Raw genomic sequence first — 20,165 nt, 5'->3', positions numbered from 1 at the left:
AGCCATGCCGGTTCAAGGGTCCAGGATGTTGGGTGCGTTCTCTCATTGCACGGCTGTGGGTGACACGTTGGTTCTGGAGGACCTGGGTCTCATGGTTTCTCCAAGGTCTTGTCCTTGAAGGGAAGAATGCGAATGTGCAAGGTGCTACGATAAGTTACCCAGTTGCTGCAAGTGTTTGGCCCGCCATTTTGGGCATTGGAATGGCTCCCTTGCCATTAGCTTTGGTTGCGGTCCTAGGGAAGTTCCTCTGGCTTGGCAGGAGACCAGGAAGTATGCCTGCTGGTGAGTCTCCCTTGATCAGTCCAGGGGTTCTTCAGGTGCCCTTTGTCACGGGTCCCTACGAGCCGCTTTTGATGGAGGTCGTCTTATTCAGCCAAGGGCCCTTCCCTTATGGAAGATCTCTCCCCTTGAGGGCGTGTCCACTGTGCTTAATCATAAGGGCCAAACGCGTGTTTGTTCCCATAGGGGGCACTTGCTCTTAGGCTGAGGGGGCACAGTTGTCCTGAGGGGGTCTCAGGGGATCAGGAAGACATCCTTTTGCTGTGATGGAGGGCAGATTGCTCAGGAGAGGAATTTCAGGGCCCGAGACCAGGGGGCTGTTGGTCGGTGGCACTCTTTGTCCTGATGGCCGCACGCTCTGAAGGCGCCAGTGCCACGATGCTTTCACGTTTGCCTGCGGACACACAGGCAAGATGGACAGTAAATGAAATGTTGAGGAGAGATAGAACACACAATGCTGGGTGGTATCGCCCTTTCCCTCGGTGCGCCTGTGCACCCTCCTCAAGCATGCGTGTGTTCTCTCACCCCGAGCCAGGTGGAATGCCAGGGAAGGAATGCCAGCAGCAGCCTGGGGCCATCCGTTTAATCCCTGATACCCGTTGAAGTGAGGACGGTGTGGCAAGGCGAGGCCAGCCGAAGGAGTCTCAGAGGGGTGTTGGCGTGCATTCCTTGAGGATCCTGCTTTAACCCTTGTTGCGGTAAGCGACACTTCTTTGCTAAACCTAAAGGTTTGGCGATGGGAACGTGTGCACCAGGGCTACACCCTCACCTTCTGGTCTTTTCTCGGGGAACACGAGCTTTGATGCCCTGAGAACTGGCTGCATTTCCTGACCCGTGGCTCGGCTCTGCTGGCCACTTCCGTACGCTGATATGATTCAGCTCGCTGGCCGTCCCATGGTGGAATCTGCAACTTTGCATGTCCACCGTTTGAGCATGTGCTTGGATCGATGATGACTCCCACAAATGCATTCCTTGGAAATCTGAACAAAATGAGTGAGAAATCCCTACCGTCTCCTCGTTGGAACTGAGGTCCAGCACGTGGCTCCCCAAAGGAAAGTAGGGAGAGGTTCACTTTGCATTTGTGGCCGTGGGTGTCTACAGCCACGTTGTTCAAGTTGAGGGTTGTGGTCATCTCCTGGGGAGAAGAGCCATTGGGAAAGGAGCCTGGGATGCCAATCCAGGTGGGAAGGCTTGGGACAGCGTGCCGTCTCTGGGTTCCTTGGTCTAGCCAGGACTGCTGTCCCCTGCCACGGTTCAGCATGCAGGTAGGAGAGGAAGCGTGAGCCATTGCTCGTCCTGCCACCTGCACTTGAGTTCTACAGGCTGCCCCCACCTGCTGGTCATTGCCTTGTGGCCTCAAAGAAACAGAAGTCTGTAGGCTCAGGGTCAGAACAGGATTCCAGGCCTAGGGCAGGCTTCTTTGTCATGTTCTGCTTGGGAGACCAGATGCAGTTTAGGTTTCTCCTGCTCAGGGGAGAAATCATATGGGCCACTGTTCCTGGGAGTTTGGCCAATCTGATGGCTCCTCCTCGGGTTGTGTCCTGCTTGTGTGTGCTGTGTGAAGGGGCTGGAAAATGCCTTAGTCAAACTTGGTCACGGCAAGCTTCTTTGGTGAGGGGTGGCTCTGGCATCTTGCCGTGACACGTTGGGATCCCGGTGGAGAGAGAGTAAGGCAAGGCGAGTGAAAGAGACACGTGAGATGGCTGGCTAAGCCCACAGGTTTACTGGTGGGTGGATAGATCGACGGTGGCCATGGGGTTCCCGGAACACATTTGGGATTCCCTCAGGAGCATCTGGAGGCACGTGTAGGGAGGGAATACGGGAGCACATTTGTGGACTGTCCCGCCTCTTTCCTCTCCCTGGTCGATTTGCTTCATGGCGGGTTCTTGTGCCAGCGAATGGTTGCCTTCATGGCACAGTATGGTGTCTCCTCATGGGGGCCGATTTGGAGGCCTTGGGGTGTTTTGTCCCTGTCTGACCACGTTCCCCCTGTGTTGAAGATGTGAAGGTGTTCCTGAGGACAGCCAGGCATCGTTTCTATACCCAGCCCACATAGCGTTCCCTGAGGATTGGAGTTCTACCCGGAGGTCATTGGGTGCAACCGTGCAGAAACAAGGGAGTTGGCTGCCAAGGAAAAGCTGCAGGTTTAAGGGCAGGAGAGGATGTGTGGTGTGGGTGTCATTTTTCCTGCCACCCGCTGGTGCGTCGAGACTGTGGTAACCGGCGAGCCTGGCCACAGGCTACAGAAGTCATACCGGTTCAAGTGTCTAGGCTGTTGTCTGAGTTCTGTCGTTGCATGGCTGTGGGTAACAAGTTGCTTGTAGAGGACCTGGGCCTCAGGGTTTCCCCAATGTCACGCCACTGATGAGGGTGAAAGTACCAGACACCACTGCAAGTTACACAATTGCTGCAAGTGTTTGCCCCGCCACGTTGGGCGTCGGAATGGTTCCGATGCCATTAGCTTTGTGCATGGGCCAAGTGTTGGTGGCCAGTCTTGGCAGCAGGCCAGGAAGTCTGGCTGCAGGTGAATCTCCATTGTTCAGTCCAGGAGTTCCTCTGGTGCGTTTTGTCACCGGTCCCTACAAGCTGCTTTTGTTGGAGGTCGTCCCATTTGGCCAAGGGCCGTTCCCTTGTGGAAGATCTCAGGGACCACATTTCCCCTTGAGGGTGAATCCATTGTGTGGAAGCGTATGCACCAGGAGTGGTTTGGTTCCCCAGAGGGCAGTGGCTCTTACGCTGAGTAATCCCAGTTCCCCTGAGGGTGTCTCAGCAGTTCAGGATGACATCCTTATGCTGTGTCGGCGGGGAGGTGGCTCAGGCAGGAAAGTTCAAGGCCCATACCGGGGGGTTGATGGACGGCCGTGCTCTTTGTGCTGATGCCCGTGTGCTCTGAAGGCATCTGTGCCACGATGCATTCACGTTTGGCTGTGGACACACAGACATGATGGACTGCAAATGAAATGTTGAGGGGAGATATAGCGCACATCGGTGGGCGGTATCACCCTTTGCCTCTGTGCGCCCGTTCACTTTTCTCAAACATCCCTGTGTTCTGTCACCCTGAGGCATGTGGTGGAGTGCCAGGGAACAAACACCTGCAGCAGCATTGGGCCCTCTGTGTAGTCCATGATACCTGGCGAAGTGAGGAGAGTGCGGCAAGGTGAGGCAAGTCAAGGCAAAAGAGTCTCAGCGTGGTTTTGGCGTGAAGTCCTTGAGGATCCTCGTAGGAACCTTGTGGTGGTGAGTGGAACTTCTTTGCAGAAACCTAGATGTTTGGCCACAGGGACTTGTGCACTGAGACTACACCCTCACCTTCTTGGCTCTTGCAGGGGAACCCCAGATCTGATGCCATGATCCTTAGCTCCATTTGCAGCCCCGTGGGTCGCCTCTGGCCACTCCTGACTGCTGACATGATTGAGATCGGTGGCTGCCCCGCGCTGGAGCCTGCGACTTTGAACGTGCAGCCTTTGAGCAGGTGGATTGATGATGACTCCCATAAATGCACTGCTTGGAACTCTGAACAAATGAATGGGTCTCAGGTTTCTCCGCGGTCATGTCACTGACGGGCCTGGGGGCGAAAATACAAGGCGCCAGGGCAAGTAACCCAGTTGCTGCAAGGGTTTGCCCTGCCAGTTTGGGCATTGGAATATCTCCGATGCCAATAGCTTTCTGTGTGATCCAAGGGCATCGCCTCTGGCTCGACAAGGTTCCTGGTAGGAACCTTGTGGGGGTAAACGGAACTTCTTTGAAGAAACCTAGAAGTTTGGCCACGGGGACTTGTGCCGCGAGACTACACCGTCACATTCTGGGCTCTTCCTGGGGCACCCGAGCTCCGATGCCCTGAGACGTGGGTGCACTTCCTGCCCCGTGGCTCGAGTCTGGCCGCTCCCTACTGCTGAGAGGATTGAGCTTGCTGACAGTCCGCGACTTTGCACGTCCAGCCTTTGAGCAGGAGCGTGGATCAGTGAAGACTCCCATAAATGCATTCCTTGGAAATCTAAACAAAATGAATGAGCAATACCTACCGTCTTCTCATCCTAACTGAGGTCCAGCACGTGGCTACCAAAGGAAAATTAGGGAGAGGTCCATGTTGCATTTGCTACTGTGGGTGTGCGCAGCAACATTGTTCAAGTGGAGGGTGGCGGGCTTCTCGTGCAGAAAGAGCCATGTGGAAAGGAGCCTGGGATGTCCATCTACGTGGGAAGGCTAAGGACAACTTGACGTCTCTGGGCGCCTGAGTCTAGCCAGAACTGCTATCCCCTGCCGCGGTCAGCGTGCGGGTGCGAAAGGAAGCGTGAGCCACTGGTACTCCTCTGGCTTGCCATTGAGATCTACAGGCCACCCTCAAGCTCAGGTCGTTGCCTTGTTCCCGCAAGGAAACAGAAGTCTCTGCACTCAGGGTCAGAGAAGGAGTCCTGGCCAGGCCAGGCGTCTATGTCAGGTTCAGCTTGGGAGGTGGGATATAGTTCAGGTTTGCCCTGATGGTCGGGGGAAATCAAATGGGCCACTGTCCCCGGGATTTGGGCGACGCTGATGGCGCCTCCTTGGGTTGTGTCCTGCTTGTGTGTTGTGTGTGGAGAGTTTGGAAAATGCCTTAGGCAAATCCAGGGGATATCAAGCTACTTAGGTGAGGGGTGGATTCGTTTGGATCCTGGTGGAGAGAGCAAGGCAAGGCGAGCGGGAAATACACGGGAGAGTGTTGGCTAAGCCCACAGGCTTACTGTTGGGTGGATAGATCGGTATGGGTGGATATGTCGGTGGACATAGGGTTCCCGGAACTCTTTTGGGATATCTTCAGGAGCATTTGGAGCCCCGTGTAGGGAAGGAATACAGGTGCACATTCGTGGACCATCCCAACCTTTTCCTCTCCTTTCTCAATGTGCTTCACGGCGGGTCCTTGTTCCAGCGAATGGTGCCTTCACGGCACAGTATGCTGTTTTCTCACTGGGACCGATTTGGAGCCGTTGGGATGTTTTGTCCCTGTGTGGCCTCATTGCCCCTATGTTGAGGATGTTAAGGTGTTCCTTAGGACAGCCCAGCGTCATTGCTATACCAGGTCGGCATAGCATTCCCTGAGGTTTAGAGCTCTTCCCGGAGGTCTTTGGGCCCAACCATGCAGAAAGAAGGGAGTCGGCCGCCAAGGCAACGCTACAGGTTTAAGGGCTGGAGTGAATGTGTGCTGCAGGGGTCATTTTGTCCTGCCAGCTTCTGGTGCTGCGAGCCTGTGATCTCCAGCATGCATGGCTTCAAGCCAGAGAAGCCATGCCGGTTCAAGGGTCCAGGATGTTGGGTGCGTTCTCTCATTGCACGGCTGTGGGTGACACGTTGGTTCTGGAGGACCTGGGTCTCATGGTTTCTCCAAGGTCTTGTCCTTGAAGGGAAGAATGCGAATGTGCAAGGTGCTACGAAAAGTTACCCAGTTGCTGCAAGTGTTTGGCCCGCCATTTTGGGCATTGGAATGGCTCCCTTGCCATTAGCTTTGGTTGCGGTCCTAGGGAAGTTCCTCTGGCTTGGCAGGAGACCAGGAAGTATGCCTGCTGGTGAGTCTCCCTTGATCAGTCCAGGGGTTCTTCAGGTGCCCTTTGTCACGGGTCCCTACGAGCCGCTTTTGATGGAGGTCGTCTTATTCAGCCAAGGGCCCTTCCCTTATGGAAGATCTCTCCCCTTGAGGGCGTGTCCACTGTGTTTAATCATAAGGGCCAAACGCGTGTTTGTTCCCATAGAGGGCACTTGCTCTTAGGCTGAGGGGGCACAGTTGTCCTGAGGGTGTCTCAGGGGATCAGGAAGACATCCTTTTGCTGTGATGGAGGGCAGATTGCTCAGGAGAGGAATTTCAGGGCCCGAGACCAGGGGGTTGCTGGTCGGTGGCACTCTTTGTCCTGATGGCCGCACGCTCTGAAGGCGCCAGTGCCACGATGCTTTCACGTTTGCCTGCGGACACACAGGCAAGATGGACAGTAAATGAAATGTTGAGGAGAGATAGAACACACAATGCTGGGTGGTATCGCCCTTTCCCTCGGTGCGCCTGTGCACCCTTCTCAAGCATGCGTGTGTTCTCTCACGCCGAGCCAGGTGGAATGCCAGGGAAGGAATGCCAGCAGCAGCCTGGGGCCATCCGTATAATCCCTGATACCCGTTGAAGTGAGGACGGTGTGGCAAGGCGAGGCCAGCCGAAGGAGTCTCAGAGGGGTGTTGGCGTGCATTCCATGAGGATCCTGCTTTAACCCTTGTTGCGGTAAGCGACACTTCTTTGCTAAACCTAAAGGTTTGGCGATGGGAACGTGTGCACCGGGGCTACACCCTCACCTTCTGGTCTTTTCTCGGGGAACACGAGCTTTGATGCCCTGAGAACTGGCTGCATTTCCTGACCCGTGGCTCGGCTCTGCTGGCCACTTCCGTACGCTGATATGATTCAGCTCGCTGGCCGTCCCATGGTGGAATCTGCAACTTTGCATGTCCACCGTTTGAGCATGTGCTTGGATCGATGATGACTCCCACAAATGCATTCCTTGGAAATCTGAACAAAATGAGTGAGAAATCCCTACCGTCTCCTCGTTGGAACTGAGGTCCAGCACGTGGCTCCCCAAAGGAAAGTAGGGAGAGGTTCACGTTGCATTTGCGGCCGTGGGTGTCTACAGCCACGTTGTTCAAGTTGAGGGTTGTGGTCATCTCCTGGGGAGAAGAGCCATTGGGAAAGGAGCCTGGGATGCCAATCCAGGTGGGAAGGCTTGGGACAGCGTGCCGTCTCTGGGTTCCTTGGTCTAGCCAGGACTGCTGTCCCCTGCCACAGTTCAGCATGCAGGTAGGAGAGGAAGCGTGAGCCATTGCTCGTCCTGCCACCTGCACTTGAGTTCTACAGGCTGCCCCCACCTGCTGGTCATTGCCTTGTGGCCTCAAAGAAACAGAGGTCTGTAGGCTCAGGGTCAGAACAGGATTCCAGGCCTAGGGCAGGCTTCTTTGTCATGTTCTGCTTGGGAGACCAGATGCAGTTTAGGTTTCTCCTGCTCAGGGGAGAAATCATATGGGCCACTGTTCCTGGGAGTTTGGCCAATCTGATGGCTCCTCCTCGGGTTGTGTCCTGCTTGTGTGTGCTGTGTGAAGGGGCTGGAAAATGCCTTAGTCAAACTTGGTCACGGCAAGCTTCTTTGGTGAGGGGTGGCTCTGGCATCTTGCCGTGACACGTTGGGATCCCGGTGGAGAGAGAGTAAGGCAAGGCGAGTGAAAGAGACACGTGAGATGGCTGGCTAAGCCCACAGGTTTACTGGTGGGTGGATAGATCGACGGTGGCCATGGGGTTCCCGGAACACATTTGGGATTCCCTCAGGAGCATCTGGAGGCACGTGTAGGGAGGGAATACGGGAGCACATTTGTGGACTGTCCCGCCTCTTTCCTCTCCTTGGTCGATTTGCTTCATGGCGGGTTCTTGTGCCAGCGAATGGTTGCCTTCATGGCACAGTATGGTGTCTCCTCATGGGGGCCGATTTGGAGGCCTTGGGGTGTTTTGTCCCTGTCTGACCCCGTTCCCCCTGTGTTGAAGATGTGAAGGTGTTCCTGAGGACAGCCAGGCATCGTTTCTATACCCAGCCCACATAGCGTTCCCTGAGGATTGGAGCTCTACCCGGAGGTCAGTGGGTGCAACCGTGCAGAAACAAGGGAGTTGGCTGCCAAGGAAAGGCTGCAGGTTTAAGGGCAGGAGAGGATGTGTGGTGTGGGTGTCATTTTTCCTGCCACCCGCTGGTGCGTCGAGACTGTGGTAACCGGCGAGCCTGGCCACAGGCTACAGAAGTCATACCGGTTCAAGTGTCTAGGCTGTTGTCTGAGTTCTGTCGTTGCATGGCTGTGGGTAACAAGTTGCTTGTAGAGGACCTGGGCCTCAGGGTTTCCCCAATGTCACGCCACTGATGAGGGTGAAAGTACCAGACACCACTGCAAGTTACACAATTGCTGCAAGTGTTTGCCCCGCCACGTTGGGTGTCGGAATGATTCTGATGCCATTAGCTTTGTGCATGGGCCAAGTGTTGGTGGCCAGTCTTGGCAGCAGGCCAGGAAGTATGGCTGCAGGTGAATCTCCATTGTTCAGTCCAGGAGTTCCTCTGGTGCGTTTTGTCACCGGTCCCTACAAGCTGCTTTTGTTGGAGGTCGTCCCATTTGGCCAAGGGCCGTTCCCTTGTGGAAGATCTCAGGGACCACATTTCCCCTTGAGGGTGAATCCATTGTGTGGAAGCGTATGCGCCAGGAGTGGTTTGGTTCCCCAGAGGGCAGTGGCTCTTACGCTGAGTAATCCCAGTTCCCCTGAGGGTGTCTCAGCAGTTCAGGATGACATCCTTATGCTGTGTCGGCGGGGAGGTGGCTCAGGCAGGAAAGTTCAAGGCCCATACCGGGGGGTTGATGGACGGCCGTGCTCTTTGTGCTGATGCCCGTGCGCTCTGAAGGCATCTGTGCCACGATGCATTCACGTTTGGCTGTGGACACACAGACATGATGGACTGCAAATGAAATGTTGAGGGGAGATATAGCGCACATCGGTGGGCGGTATCACCCTTTGCCTCTGTGCGCCCGTTCACTTTTCTCAAACATCCCTGTGTTCTGTCACCCTGAGGCATGTGGTGGAGTGCCAGGGAACAAACACCTGCAGCAGCATTGGGCCCTCTGTGTAGTCCATGATACCTGGCGAAGTGAGGAGAGTGCGGCAAGGTGAGGCAAGTCAAGGCAAAAGAGTCTCAGCGTGGTTTTGGCGTGAAGTCCTTGAGGATCCTCGTAGGAACCTTGTGGTGGTGAGTGGAACTTCTTTGCAGAAACCTAGATGTTTGGCCACAGGGACTTGTGCACTGAGACTACACCCTCACCTTCTTGGCTCTTGCAGGGGAACCCCAGATCTGATGCCATGATCCTTAGCTCCATTTGCAGCCCCGTGGGTCGCCTCTGGCCACTCCTGACTGCTGACATGATTGAGATCGGTGGCTGCCCCGCGCTGGAGCCTGCGACTTTGAACGTGCAGCCTTTGAGCAGGTGGATTGATGATGACTCCCATAAATGCACTGCTTGGAACTCTGAACAAATGAATGGGTCTCAGGTTTCTCCGCGGTCATGTCACTGACGGGCCTGGGGGCGAAAATACAAGGCGCCAGGGCAAGTAACCCAGTTGCTGCAAGGGTATGCCCTGCCAGTTTGGGCATTGGAATATCTCCGATGCCAATAGCTTTCTGTGTGATCCAAGGGCATCGCCTCTGGCTCGACAAGGTTCCTGGTAGGAACCTTGTGGGGGTAAACGGAACTTCTTTGAAGAAACCTAGAAGTTTGGCCACGGGGACTTGTGCCGCGAGACTACACCGTCACATTCTGGGCTCTTCCTGGGGCACCCGAGCTCCGATGCCCTGAGACGTGGGTGCACTTCCTGCCCCGTGGCTCGAGTCTGGCCGCTCCCTACTGCTGAGAGGATTGAGCTTGCTGACAGTCCGCGACTTTGCACGTCCAGCCTTTGAGCAGGAGCGTGGATCAGTGAGGACTCCCATAAATGCATTCCTTGGAAATCTAAACAAAATGAATGAGCAATACCTACCGTCTTCTCATCCTAACTGAGGTCCAGCACGTGGCTCCCAAAGGAAAATTAGGGAGAGGTCCATGTTGCATTTGCTACTGTGGGCGTGCGCAGCAACATTGTTCAAGTGGAGGGTGGCGGGCTTCTCGTGCAGAAAGAGCCATGTGGAAAGGAGCCTGGGATGTCCATCTACGTGGGAAGGCTAAGGACAACTTGACGTCTCTGGGCGCCTGAGTCTAGCCAGAACTGCTATCCCCTGCCGCGGTCAGCGTGCGGGTGCGAAAGGAAGCGTGAGCCACTGGTACTCCTCTGGCTTGCCATTGAGATCTACAGGCCACCCTCAAGCTCAGGTCGTTGCCTTGTTCCCGCAAGGAAACAGAAGTCTCTGCACTCAGGGTCAGAGAAGGAGTCCTGGCCAGGCCAGGCGTCTATGTCAGGTTCAGCTTGGGAGGTGGGATATAGTTCAGGTTTGCCCTGATGGTCGGGGGAAATCAAATGGGCCACTGTCCCCGGGATTTGGGCGACGCTGATGGCGCCTCCTTGGGTTGTGTCCTGCTTGTGTGTTGTGTGTGGAGAGTTTGGAAAATGCCTTAGGCAAATCCAGGGGATATCAAGCTACTTAGGTGAGGGGTGGATTCGTTTGGATCCTGGTGGAGAGAGCAAGGCAAGGCGAGCGGGAAATACACGGGAGAGTGTTGGCTAAGCCCACAGGCTTACTGTTGGGTGGATAGATCGGTATGGGTGGATATGTCGGTGGACATAGGGTTCCCGGAACTCTTTTGGGATATCTTCAGGAGCATTTGGAGCCCCGTGTAGGGAAGGAATACAGGTGCACATTCGTGGACCATCCCAACCTTTTCCTCTCCTTTCTCAATGTGCTTCACGGCGGGTCCTTGTTCCAGCGAATGGTGCCTTCACGGCACAGTATGGTGTCTTCTCACTGGGACCGATTTGGAGCCGTTGGGATGTTTTGTCCCTGTGTGGCCTCATTGCCCCTATGTTGAGGATGTTAAGGTGTTCCTTAGGACAGCCCAGCGTCATTGCTATACCAGGTCGGCATAGCATTCCCTGAGGTTTGGAGCTCTTCCCGGAGGTCTTTGGGCCCAACCATGCAGAAAGAAGGGAGTCGGCCGCCAAGGCAACGCTACAGGTTTAAGGGCTGGAGTGAATGTGTGCTGCAGGGGTCATTTTGTCCTGCCAGCTTCTGGTGCTGCGAGCCTGTGATCTCCAGCATGCATGGCTTCAAGCCAGAGAAGCCATGCCGGTTCAAGGGTCCAGGATGTTGGGTGCGTTCTCTCATTGCACGGCTGTGGGTGACACGTTGGTTCTGGAGGACCTGGGTCTCATGGTTTCTCCAAGGTCTTGTCCTTGAAGGGAAGAATGCGAATGTGCAAGGTGCTACGAAAAGTTACCCAGTTGCTGCAAGTGTTTGGCCCGCCATTTTGGGCATTGGAATGGCTCCCTTGCCATTAGCTTTGGTTGCGGTCCTAGGGAAGTTCCTCTGGCTTGGCAGGAGACCAGGAAGTATGCCTGCTGGTGAGTCTCCCTTGATCAGTCCAGGGGTTCTTCAGGTGCCCTTTGTCACGGGTCCCTACGAGCCGCTTTTGATGGAGGTCGTCTTATTCAGCCAAGGGCCCTTCCCTTATGGAAGATCTCTCCCCTTGAGGGCGTGTCCACTGTGTTTAATCATAAGGGCCAAACGCGTGTTTGTTCCCATAGAGGGCACTTGCTCTTAGGCTGAGGGGGCACAGTTGTCCTGAGGGTGTCTCAGGGGATCAGGAAGACATCCTTTTGCTGTGATGGAGGGCAGATTGCTCAGGAGAGGAATTTCAGGGCCCGAGACCAGGGGGTTGCTGGTCGGTGGCACTCTTTGTCCTGATGGCCGCACGCTCTGAAGGCGCCAGTGCCACGATGCTTTCACGTTTGCCTGCGGACACACAGGCAAGATGGACAGTAAATGAAATGTTGAGGAGAGATAGAACACACAATGCTGGGTGGTATCGCCCTTTCCCTCGGTGCGCCTGTGCACCCTTCTCAAGCATGCGTGTGTTCTCTCACGCCGAGCCAGGTGGAATGCCAGGGAAGGAATGCCAGCAGCAGCCTGGGGCCATCCGTATAATCCCTGATACCCGTTGAAGTGAGGACGGTGTGGCAAGGCGAGGCCAGCCGAAGGAGTCTCAGAGGGGTGTTGGCGTGCATTCCATGAGGATCCTGCTTTAACCCTTGTTGCGGTAAGCGACACTTCTTTGCTAAACCTAAAGGTTTGGCGATGGGAACGTGTGCACCGGGGCTACACCCTCACCTTCTGGTCTTTTCTCGGGGAACACGAGCTTTGATGCCCTGAGAACTGGCTGCATTTCCTGACCCGTGGCTCGGCTCTGCTGGCCACTTCCGTACGCTGATATGATTCAGCTCGCTGGCCGTCCCATGGTGGAATCTGCAACTTTGCATGTCCACCGTTTGAGCATGTGCTTGGATCGATGATGACTCCCACAAATGCATTCCTTGGAAATCTGAACAAAATGAGTGAGAAATCCCTACCGTCTCCTCGTTGGAACTGAGGTCCAGCACGTGGCTCCCCAAAGGAAAGTAGGGAGAGGTTCACGTTGCATTTGCGGCCGTGGGTGTCTACAGCCACGTTGTTCAAGTTGAGGGTTGTGGTCATCTCCTGGGGAGAAGAGCCATTGGGAAAGGAGCCTGGGATGCCAATCCAGGTGGGAAGGCTTGGGACAGCGTGCCGTCTCTGGGTTCCTTGGTCTAGCCAGGACTGCTGTCCCCTGCCACAGTTCAGCATGCAGGTAGGAGAGGAAGCGTGAGCCATTGCTCGTCCTGCCACCTGCACTTGAGTTCTACAGGCTGCCCCCACCTGCTGGTCATTGCCTTGTGGCCTCAAAGAAACAGAGGTCTGTAGGCTCAGGGTCAGAACAGGATTCCAGGCCTAGGGCAGGCTTCTTTGTCATGTTCTGCTTGGGAGACCAGATGCAGTTTAGGTTTCTCCTGCTCAGGGGAGAAATCATATGGGCCACTGTTCCTGGGAGTTTGGCCAATCTGATGGCTCCTCCTCGGGTTGTGTCCTGCTTGTGTGTGCTGTGTGAAGGGGCTGGAAAATGCCTTAGTCAAACTTGGTCACGGCAAGCTTCTTTGGTGAGGGGTGGCTCTGGCATCTTGCCGTGACACGTTGGGATCCCGGTGGAGAGAGAGTAAGGCAAGGCGAGTGAAAGAGACACGTGAGATGGCTGGCTAAGCCCACAGGTTTACTGGTGGGTGGATAGATCGACGGTGGCCATGGGGTTCCCGGAACACATTTGGGATTCCCTCAGGAGCATCTGGAGGCACGTGTAGGGAGGGAATACGGGAGCACATTTGTGGACTGTCCCGCCTCTTTCCTCTCCTTGGTCGATTTGCTTCATGGCGGGTTCTTGTGCCAGCGAATGGTTGCCTTCATGGCACAGTATGGTGTCTCCTCATGGGGGCCGATTTGGAGGCCTTGGGGTGTTTTGTCCCTGTCTGACCACGTTCCCCCTGTGTTGAAGATGTGAAGGTGTTCCTGAGGACAGCCAGGCATCGTTTCTATACCCAGCCCACATAGCGTTCCCTGAGGATTGGAGCTCTACCCGGAGGTCAGTGGGTGCAACCGTGCAGAAACAAGGGAGTTGGCTGCCAAGGAAAGGCTGCAGGTTTAAGGGCAGGAGAGGATGTGTGGTGTGGGTGTCATTTTTCCTGCCACCCGCTGGTGCGTCGAGACTGTGGTAACCGGCGAGCCTGGCCACAGGCTACAGAAGTCATACCGGTTCAAGTGTCTAGGCTGTTGTCTGAGTTCTGTCGTTGCATGGCTGTGGGTAACAAGTTGCTTGTAGAGGACCTGGGCCTCAGGGTTTCCCCAATGTCACGCCACTGATGAGGGTGAAAGTACCAGACACCACTGCAAGTTACACAATTGCTGCAAGTGTTTGCCCCGCCACGTTGGGTGTCGGAATGATTCTGATGCCATTAGCTTTGTGCATGGGCCAAGTGTTGGTGGCCAGTCTTGGCAGCAGGCCAGGAAGTATGGCTGCAGGTGAATCTCCATTGTTCAGTCCAGGAGTTCCTCTGGTGCGTTTTGTCACCGGTCCCTACAAGCTGCTTTTGTTGGAGGTCGTCCCATTTGGCCAAGGGCCGTTCCCTTGTGGAAGATCTCAGGGACCACATTTCCCCTTGAGGGTGAATCCATTGTGTGGAAGCGTATGCGCCAGGAGTGGTTTGGTTCCCCAGAGGGCAGTGGCTCTTACGCTGAGTAATCCCAGTTCCCCTGAGGGTGTCTCAGCAGTTCAGGATGACATCCTTATGCTGTGTCGGCGGGGAGGTGGCTCAGGCAGGAAAGTTCAAGGCCCATACCGGGGGGTTGATGGACGGCCGTGCTCTTTGTGCTGATGCCCGTGCGCTCTGAAGGCATCTGTGCCACGATGCATTCACGTTTGGCTGTGGACACACAGACATGATGGACTGCAAATGAAATGTTGAGGGGAGATATAGCGCACATCGGTGGGCGGTATCACCCTTTGCCTCTGTGCGCCCGTTCACTTTTCTCAAACATCCCTGTGTTCTGTCACCCTGAGGCATGTGGTGGAGTGCCAGGGAACAAACACCTGCAGCAGCATTGGGCCCTCTGTGTAGTCCATGATACCTGGCGAAGTGAGGAGAGTGCGGCAAGGTGAGGCAAGTCAAGGCAAAAGAGTCTCAGCGTGGTTTTGGCGTGAAGTCCTTGAGGATCCTCGTAGGAACCTTGTGGTGGTGAGTGGAACTTCTTTGCAGAAACCTAGATGTTTGGCCACAGGGACTTGTGCACTGAGACTACACCCTCACCTTCTTGGCTCTTGCAGGGGAACCCCAGATCTGATGCCATGATCCTTAGCTCCATTTGCAGCCCCGTGGGTCGCCTCTGGCCACTCCTGACTGCTGACATGATTGAGATCGGTGGCTGCCCCGCGCTGGAGCCTGCGACTTTGAACGTGCAGCCTTTGAGCAGGTGGATTGATGATGACTCCCATAAATGCACTGCTTGGAACTCTGAACAAATGAATGGGTCTCAGGTTTCTCCGCGGTCATGTCACTGACGGGCCTGGGGGCGAAAATACAAGGCGCCAGGGCAAGTAACCCAGTTGCTGCAAGGGTATGCCCTGCCAGTTTGGGCATTGGAATATCTCCGATGCCAATAGCTTTCTGTGTGATCCAAGGGCATCGCCTCTGGCTCGACAAGGTTCCTGGTAGGAACCTTGTGGGGGTAAACGGAACTTCTTTGAAGAAACCTAGAAGTTTGGCCACGGGGACTTGTGCCGCGAGACTACACCGTCACATTCTGGGCTCTTCCTGGGGCACCCGAGCTCCGATGCCCTGAGACGTGGGTGCACTTCCTGCCCCGTGGCTCGAGTCTGGCCGCTCCCTACTGCTGAGAGGATTGAGCTTGCTGACAGTCCGCGACTTTGCACGTCCAGCCTTTGAGCAGGAGCGTGGATCAGTGAGGACTCCCATAAATGCATTCCTTGGAAATCTAAACAAAATGAATGAGCAATACCTACCGTCTTCTCATCCTAACTGAGGTCCAGCACGTGGCTCCCAAAGGAAAATTAGGGAGAGGTCCATGTTGCATTTGCTACTGTGGGCGTGCGCAGCAACATTGTTCAAGTGGAGGGTGGCGGGCTTCTCGTGCAGAAAGAGCCATGTGGAAAGGAGCCTGGGATGTCCATCTACGTGGGAAGGCTAAGGACAACTTGACGTCTCTGGGCGCCTGAGTCTAGCCAGAACTGCTATCCCCTGCCGCGGTCAGCGTGCGGGTGCGAAAGGAAGCGTGAGCCACTGGTACTCCTCTGGCTTGCCATTGAGATCTACAGGCCACCCTCAAGCTCAGGTCGTTGCCTTGTTCCCGCAAGGAAACAGAAGTCTCTGCACTCAGGGTCAGAGAAGGAGTCCTGGCCAGGCCAGGCGTCTATGTCAGGTTCAGCTTGGGAGGTGGGATATAGTTCAGGTTTGCCCTGATGGTCGGGGGAAATCAAATGGGCCACTGTCCCCGGGATTTGGGCGACGCTGATGGCGCCTCCTTGGGTTGTGTCCTGCTTGTGTGTTGTGTGTGGAGAGTTTGGAAAATGCCTTAGGCAAATCCAGGGGATATCAAGCTACTTAGGTGAGGGGTGGATTCGTTTGGATCCTGGTGGAGAGAGCAAGGCAAGGCGAGCGGGAAATACACGGGAGAGTGTTGGCTAAGCCCACAGGCTTACTGTTGGGTGGATAGATCGGTATGGGTGGATATGTCGGTGGACATAGGGTTCCCGGAACTCTTTTGGGATATCTTCAGGAGCATTTGGAGCCCCGTGTAGGGAAGGAATACAGGTGCACATTCGTGGACCATCCCAACCTTTTCCTCTCCTTTCTCAATGTGCTTCACGGCGGGTCCTTGTTCCAGCGAATGGTGCCTTCACGGCACAGTATGGTGTCTTCTCACTGGGACCGATTTGGAGCCGTTGGGATGTTTTGTCCCTGTGTGGCCTCATTGCCCCTATGTTGAGGATGTTAAGGTGTTCCTTAGGACAGCCCAGCGTCATTGCTATACCAGGTCGGCATAGCATTCCCTGAGGTTTGGAGCTCTTCCCGGAGGTCTTTGGGCCCAACCATGCAGAAAGAAGGGAGTCGGCCGCCAAGGCAACGCTACAGGTTTAAGGGCTGGAGTGAATGTGTGCTGCAGGGGTCATTTTGTCCTGCCACCTTCTGGTGCTGCGAGCCTGTGATCTCCAGCATGCATGGCTTCAAGCCAGAGAAGCCATGCCGGTTCAAGGGTCCAGGATGTTGGGTGCGTTCTCTCATTGCACGGCTCTGGGTGACACGTTGGTTCTGGAGGACCTGGGTCTCATGGTTTCTCCAAGGTCTTGTCCTTGAAGGGAAGAATGCGAATGTGCAAGGTGCTACGAAAAGTTACCCAGTTGCTGCAAGTGTTTGGCCCGCCATTTTGGGCATTGGAATGGCTCCCTTGCCATTAGCTTTGGTTGCGGTCCTAGGGAAGTTCCTCTGGCTTGGCAGGAGACCAGGAAGTATGCCTGCTGGTGAGTCTCCCTTGATCAGTCCAGGGGTTCTTCAGGTGCCCTTTGTCACGGGTCCCTTCGAGCCGCTTTTGATGGAGGTCGTCTTATTCAGCCAAGGGCCCTTCCCTTATGGAAGATCTCTCCCCTTGAGGGCGTGTCCACTGTGTTTAATCATAAGGGCCAAACGCGTGTTTGTTCCCATAGAGGGCACTTGCTCTTAGGCTGAGGGGGCACAGTTGTCCTGAGGGTGTCTCAGGGGATCAGGAAGACATCCTTTTGCTGTGATGGAGGGCAGATTGCTCAGGAGAGGAATTTCAGGGCCCGAGACCAGGGGGTTGCTGGTCGGTGGCACTCTTTGTCCTGATGGCCGCACGCTCTGAAGGCGCCAGTGCCACGATGCTTTCACGTTTGCCTGCGGACACACAGGCAAGATGGACAGTAAATGAAATGTTGAGGAGAGATAGAACACACAATGCTGGGTGGTATCGCCCTTTCCCTCGGTGCGCCTGTGCACCCTTCTCAAGCATGCGTGTGTTCTCTCACGCCGAGCCAGGTGGAATGCCAGGGAAGGAATGCCAGCAGCAGCCTGGGGCCATCCGTATAATCCCTGATACCCGTTGAAGTGAGGACGGTGTGGCAAGGCGAGGCCAGCCGAAGGAGTCTCAGAGGGGTGTTGGCGTGCATTCCATGAGGATCCTGCTTTAACCCTTGTTGCGGTAAGCGACACTTCTTTGCTAAACCTAAAGGTTTGGCGATGGGAACGTGTGCACCGGGGCTACACCCTCACCTTCTGGTCTTTTCTCGGGGAACACGAGCTTTGATGCCCTGAGAACTGGCTGCATTTCCTGACCCGTGGCTCGGCTCTGCTGGCCACTTCCGTACGCTGATATGATTCAGCTCGCTGGCCGTCCCATGGTGGAATCTGCAACTTTGCATGTCCACCGTTTGAGCATGTGCTTGGATCGATGATGACTCCCACAAATGCATTCCTTGGAAATCTGAACAAAATGAGTGAGAAATCCCTACCGTCTCCTCGTTGGAACTGAGGTCCAGCACGTGGCTCCCCAAAGGAAAGTAGGGAGAGGTTCACGTTGCATTTGCGGCCGTGGGTGTCTACAGCCACGTTGTTCAAGTTGAGGGTTGTGGTCATCTCCTGGGGAGAAGAGCCATTGGGAAAGGAGCCTGGGATGCCAATCCAGGTGGGAAGGCTTGGGACAGCGTGCCGTCTCTGGGTTCCTTGGTCTAGCCAGGACTGCTGTCCCCTGCCACAGTTCAGCATGCAGGTAGGAGAGGAAGCGTGAGCCATTGCTCGTCCTGCCACCTGCACTTGAGTTCTACAGGCTGCCCCCACCTGCTGGTCATTGCCTTGTGGCCTCAAAGAAACAGAGGTCTGTAGGCTCAGGGTCAGAACAGGATTCCAGGCCTAGGGCAGGCTTCTTTGTCATGTTCTGCTTGGGAGACCAGATGCAGTTTAGGTTTCTCCTGCTCAGGGGAGAAATCATATGGGCCACTGTTCCTGGGAGTTTGGCCAATCTGATGGCTCCTCCTCGGGTTGTGTCCTGCTTGTGTGTGCTGTGTGAAGGGGCTGGAAAATGCCTTAGTCAAACTTGGTCACGGCAAGCTTCTTTGGTGAGGGGTGGCTCTGGCATCTTGCCGTGACACGTTGGGATCCCGGTGGAGAGAGAGTAAGGCAAGGCGAGTGAAAGAGACACGTGAGATGGCTGGCTAAGCCCACAGGTTTACTGGTGGGTGGATAGATCGACGGTGGCCATGGGGTTCCCGGAACACATTTGGGATTCCCTCAGGAGCATCTGGAGGCACGTGTAGGGAGGGAATACGGGAGCACATTTGTGGACTGTCCCGCCTCTTTCCTCTCCTTGGTCGATTTGCTTCATGGCGGGTTCTTGTGCCAGCGAATGGTTGCCTTCATGGCACAGTATGGTGTCTCCTCATGGGGGCCGATTTGGAGGCCTTGGGGTGTTTTGTCCCTGTCTGACCACGTTCCCCCTGTGTTGAAGATGTGAAGGTGTTCCTGAGGACAGCCAGGCATCGTTTCTATACCCAGCCCACATAGCGTTCCCTGAGGATTGGAGCTCTACCCGGAGGTCAGTGGGTGCAACCGTGCAGAAACAAGGGAGTTGGCTGCCAAGGAAAGGCTGCAGGTTTAAGGGCAGGAGAGGATGTGTGGTGTGGGTGTCATTTTTCCTGCCACCCGCTGGTGCGTCGAGACTGTGGTAACCGGCGAGCCTGGCCACAGGCTACAGAAGTCATACCGGTTCAAGTGTCTAGGCTGTTGTCTGAGTTCTGTCGTTGCATGGCTGTGGGTAACAAGTTGCTTGTAGAGGACCTGGGCCTCAGGGTTTCCCCAATGTCACGCCACTGATGAGGGTGAAAGTACCAGACACCACTGCAAGTTACACAATTGCTGCAAGTGTTTGCCCCGCCACGTTGGGTGTCGGAATGATTCTGATGCCATTAGCTTTGTGCATGGGCCAAGTGTTGGTGGCCAGTCTTGGCAGCAGGCCAGGAAGTATGGCTGCAGGTGAATCTCCATTGTTCAGTCCAGGAGTTCCTCTGGTGCGTTTTGTCACCGGTCCCTACAAGCTGCTTTTGTTGGAGGTCGTCCCATTTGGCCAAGGGCCGTTCCCTTGTGGAAGATCTCAGGGACCACATTTCCCCTTGAGGGTGAATCCATTGTGTGGAAGCGTATGCGCCAGGAGTGGTTTGGTTCCCCAGAGGGCAGTGGCTCTTACGCTGAGTAATCCCAGTTCCCCTGAGGGTGTCTCAGCAGTTCAGGATGACATCCTTATGCTGTGTCGGCGGGGAGGTGGCTCAGGCAGGAAAGTTCAAGGCCCATACCGGGGGGTTGATGGACGGCCGTGCTCTTTGTGCTGATGCCCGTGCGCTCTGAAGGCATCTGTGCCACGATGCATTCACGTTTGGCTGTGGACACACAGACATGATGGACTGCAAATGAAATGTTGAGGGGAGATATAGCGCACATCGGTGGGCGGTATCACCCTTTGCCTCTGTGCGCCCGTTCACTTTTCTCAAACATCCCTGTGTTCTGTCACCCTGAGGCATGTGGTGGAGTGCCAGGGAACAAACACCTGCAGCAGCATTGGGCCCTCTGTGTAGTCCATGATACCTGGCGAAGTGAGGAGAGTGCGGCAAGGTGAGGCAAGTCAAGGCAAAAGAGTCTCAGCGTGGTTTTGGCGTGAAGTCCTTGAGGATCCTCGTAGGAACCTTGTGGTGGTGAGTGGAACTTCTTTGCAGAAACCTAGATGTTTGGCCACAGGGAC

General features: G+C 55.3%; 10 non-coding genes across 10 annotated transcripts; all 10 read left to right on the top strand.

Moving 5' to 3' along the window:
* Window positions 1-1,220: 1,220 nt before the first annotated feature.
* Window positions 1,221-1,312, top strand: LOC132361534 (small nucleolar RNA SNORD116). Its single transcript, XR_009501817.1, has one exon. It is a non-coding gene; the product is annotated as a small nucleolar RNA SNORD116 (small nucleolar RNA).
* A 2,441-nt stretch (window positions 1,313-3,753) lies between these two features.
* On the top strand, window positions 3,754-3,845 carry LOC132361247 (small nucleolar RNA SNORD116). The gene has a single exon (XR_009501553.1). It is a non-coding gene; the product is annotated as a small nucleolar RNA SNORD116 (small nucleolar RNA).
* Window positions 3,846-4,234: 389 nt separating this feature from the next.
* LOC132361911 (small nucleolar RNA SNORD116) lies at window positions 4,235-4,326 on the top strand. Its single transcript, XR_009502175.1, has one exon. It is a non-coding gene; the product is annotated as a small nucleolar RNA SNORD116 (small nucleolar RNA).
* Window positions 4,327-6,754: 2,428 nt separating this feature from the next.
* Window positions 6,755-6,846, top strand: LOC132361533 (small nucleolar RNA SNORD116). The gene has a single exon (XR_009501816.1). It is a non-coding gene; the product is annotated as a small nucleolar RNA SNORD116 (small nucleolar RNA).
* A 2,441-nt stretch (window positions 6,847-9,287) lies between these two features.
* On the top strand, window positions 9,288-9,379 carry LOC132361246 (small nucleolar RNA SNORD116). Its single transcript, XR_009501552.1, has one exon. It is a non-coding gene; the product is annotated as a small nucleolar RNA SNORD116 (small nucleolar RNA).
* Window positions 9,380-9,768: 389 nt separating this feature from the next.
* LOC132361932 (small nucleolar RNA SNORD116) lies at window positions 9,769-9,860 on the top strand. Its single transcript, XR_009502196.1, has one exon. It is a non-coding gene; the product is annotated as a small nucleolar RNA SNORD116 (small nucleolar RNA).
* A 2,428-nt stretch (window positions 9,861-12,288) lies between these two features.
* LOC132361530 (small nucleolar RNA SNORD116) lies at window positions 12,289-12,380 on the top strand. The gene has a single exon (XR_009501815.1). It is a non-coding gene; the product is annotated as a small nucleolar RNA SNORD116 (small nucleolar RNA).
* Window positions 12,381-14,821: 2,441 nt separating this feature from the next.
* Window positions 14,822-14,913, top strand: LOC132361245 (small nucleolar RNA SNORD116). The gene has a single exon (XR_009501551.1). It is a non-coding gene; the product is annotated as a small nucleolar RNA SNORD116 (small nucleolar RNA).
* Window positions 14,914-15,302: 389 nt separating this feature from the next.
* On the top strand, window positions 15,303-15,394 carry LOC132361931 (small nucleolar RNA SNORD116). Its single transcript, XR_009502195.1, has one exon. It is a non-coding gene; the product is annotated as a small nucleolar RNA SNORD116 (small nucleolar RNA).
* A 2,428-nt stretch (window positions 15,395-17,822) lies between these two features.
* LOC132361529 (small nucleolar RNA SNORD116) lies at window positions 17,823-17,914 on the top strand. The gene has a single exon (XR_009501814.1). It is a non-coding gene; the product is annotated as a small nucleolar RNA SNORD116 (small nucleolar RNA).
* The last annotated feature ends 2,251 nt before the right edge of the window (window positions 17,915-20,165 follow it).

This window comes from Balaenoptera ricei, chromosome 2, assembly GCF_028023285.1.
Source record: "Balaenoptera ricei isolate mBalRic1 chromosome 2, mBalRic1.hap2, whole genome shotgun sequence".
In the NCBI taxonomy this organism is placed as follows: Eukaryota; Metazoa; Chordata; class Mammalia; order Artiodactyla; family Balaenopteridae; genus Balaenoptera; species Balaenoptera ricei.
This window is presented reverse-complemented; position numbering and strand designations above follow the sequence as displayed.